The sequence below is a fragment of the Prionailurus viverrinus genome, chromosome A1 (assembly GCF_022837055.1).
Source record: "Prionailurus viverrinus isolate Anna chromosome A1, UM_Priviv_1.0, whole genome shotgun sequence".
Taxonomy (NCBI): Eukaryota; Metazoa; Chordata; class Mammalia; order Carnivora; family Felidae; genus Prionailurus; species Prionailurus viverrinus.
Genome location: NC_062561.1, coordinates 25,984,403 through 25,986,658, shown reverse-complemented (window position 1 = coordinate 25,986,658; position 2,256 = coordinate 25,984,403). Strand labels below are relative to the sequence as shown.

General features: G+C 42.6%; 1 non-coding gene across 1 annotated transcript; it reads right to left on the bottom strand.

Annotated features, from left to right (window-relative positions):
• Positions 1 to 1,835: 1,835 nt before the first annotated feature.
• On the bottom strand, positions 1,836 to 1,907 carry TRNAE-UUC (transfer RNA glutamic acid (anticodon UUC)). Its single transcript has one exon. It is a non-coding gene; the product is annotated as a tRNA-Glu (tRNA).
• Positions 1,908 to 2,256: the final 349 nt, after the last annotated feature.

Here is a 2,256-nt window from a genome sequence, read left to right as displayed (position 1 = left end):
AAATGCAAGGCTATAAAAATGCCAAATATAACTCAAACAACCATCTCTCCACAAAATTAAACTCTTTCATTTTATTAGGCATGTCTTTAGAAGTATCACCTATGGACTGAGTCTCAAGGACCATAGGCATCTAAGTATGTAAGTGATGAATCACTGGGTTCTACTCCTGAAATCAATATTACACAGTATGTTAACTAACTTGAATTTAAATAAGTAAATTATGTACTTAAAAAGAAAGGTTTTGTCAAATCCGAGAGCCCCCAAATCTATTTTATGAAAATGATTTATTCATAGAATGAGTACATTTGACAGCCTTCATGTGAATGGAACTCACCTGCTAGATAAAGGCAAAGTTTAAAAACAAATGAAAAAGCACAGTTCCCCCTCCATGCCCTCCCCACCCCCCCCAGCCCTCTCCACCAGCAGCCCTCCCTCCCCTCACCCTGAGGACTGATGCATTATCCTTTGTTTCCCTAAACTCTAAATAAACCTTCAATAGTCCCTTTATTAAATTCTCTGCTCAGAATTTGTCATCAGTTTCCTACAGGGCCCCTGGCTGATGGAGGCATAATAATATTAATAACAAAATAAGAATTCAATAGAAAAAGGTATATAAAGCATTTAACCTCATTCATAGCAAGTGCTCAATAACAAGTGCTCAATAAATATTACCTATTATGATGATTGGGCTTTTTATTTGCCTATCAATTCTCTCCTAATTGATTCCATAAATGTCAATTACCTATTGATGATAAATCTCTCCTCCAAGCCGTTTGTTAGGAACTTTGAACGAATGTATAATTTCACCTAGTAATTTTCTTGTGAGGGATGACATTTGTTTTTGCATCCCTTAGAATCCCAAAGGACTTTTAAAAAGAGAGCAAATTTCAAAGTCGCATGGACACCAAGTTATTTTCACAATCATTCCTCAGTGTTAGTGGCAGTCTGGGAACAACTGGGGAAGCTTCAAAAAACTCGACACCAGTAGGAAAGGGGTGTGGCTTCTGAACGCCTTGAGTATTTTCCGAATGGCAAATGTTTGGAAAAATAAGCATGATAAACGATTAAAGCAGAGGAAACACTTCTTTGGGTAACAGTTGGAAGCTGTCTTGTGACACACCAACGCGAAGATTCCTAATTCTAGCTCGCATATCATGAGTTCCAAAAGTTTTTAAAACAGAATGTGCCAGAGAAATGTTAGGGCATGAGAAGTAAGTGGTTTTTTGTTTTTGTTTTTGTTTTTTGTTTTTTGAGGGTTTTTTGTTGTTGTTGTTTGTTTGTTTGTTTGTTTGTTTTGCCGTCGCCTCACTCCTCAATATCGATAGGAAACTAAGTTTCTTTTCCCTTCCCTCTCCCTCCCCACACAATTGACTTAGCGAACTCTTCGAATCGCAAAGGCTACAGGCTGTATGCTAAACTCCATCTGCCCTTAATAGTGTGTCTTTTCTGGCAATCTTGCTGTCCTTAATGGAATCGTTTTAGGCAACTTAAAAGCCTTATAATGTCCCAAAATGCATCTTTTCTTTTGCTTTCAAAGAAGAGCACTTTTTTGGTCATTTGCTCCATACCCACAGTACAAGGAGCAATTACATCAGAAGTACCAGCTGGAACACGTATCTTAGCAAGGGACCGATTTTCTTCACCTGGGTTCAAATGCTGACTTCTCACTGCGGGCACGCTACTGCCTTCCCGCCAGCGGCACCGGGTTTGGGGTGGGAAGCCTGATTTCCCTTCAGCCCCAAGCTTTCTGGGTTATAGCATTTTCTAAAAACATCAGCCTTCTCCTGGTTTAGGAGGGCCTAAATCGATTTTTCTTTTTCCTAAAAGTCTTGGCGTTCCCACACCGGGAGTCGAACCCGGGCCGCCTGGGTGAAAACCAGGAATCCTAACCGCTAGACCATGTGGGAGACGACGAGCGTCGCTGTACATCTAGATAAATTGAGTCGTTCACGGTGGCTTCCGCCCGCCCCGACACACCCGGCCTCCGGAGTCAGAGCTGTTTCTGCGCCTGCGGAGAGCCTGAAACCCCTTAACCCTTTCCAGCCCGCGCTCTACTCCGCTCCTCGCGTTGGACAACTGAAATCTTTCCACTCTCGCGTCCTTTGTGATCTCATCCAGTCTCCTGGTTCTAGACAGCACGTCTACACCCAAGTACACCCCAGATTGGATGAGTCATTGTTCCTAGTTCCGCACAGGAAATCCCGCAGGGTGCAGAAGGACTGGTGTTTAGACTCGGGAATAAGAAACCACTGCCGC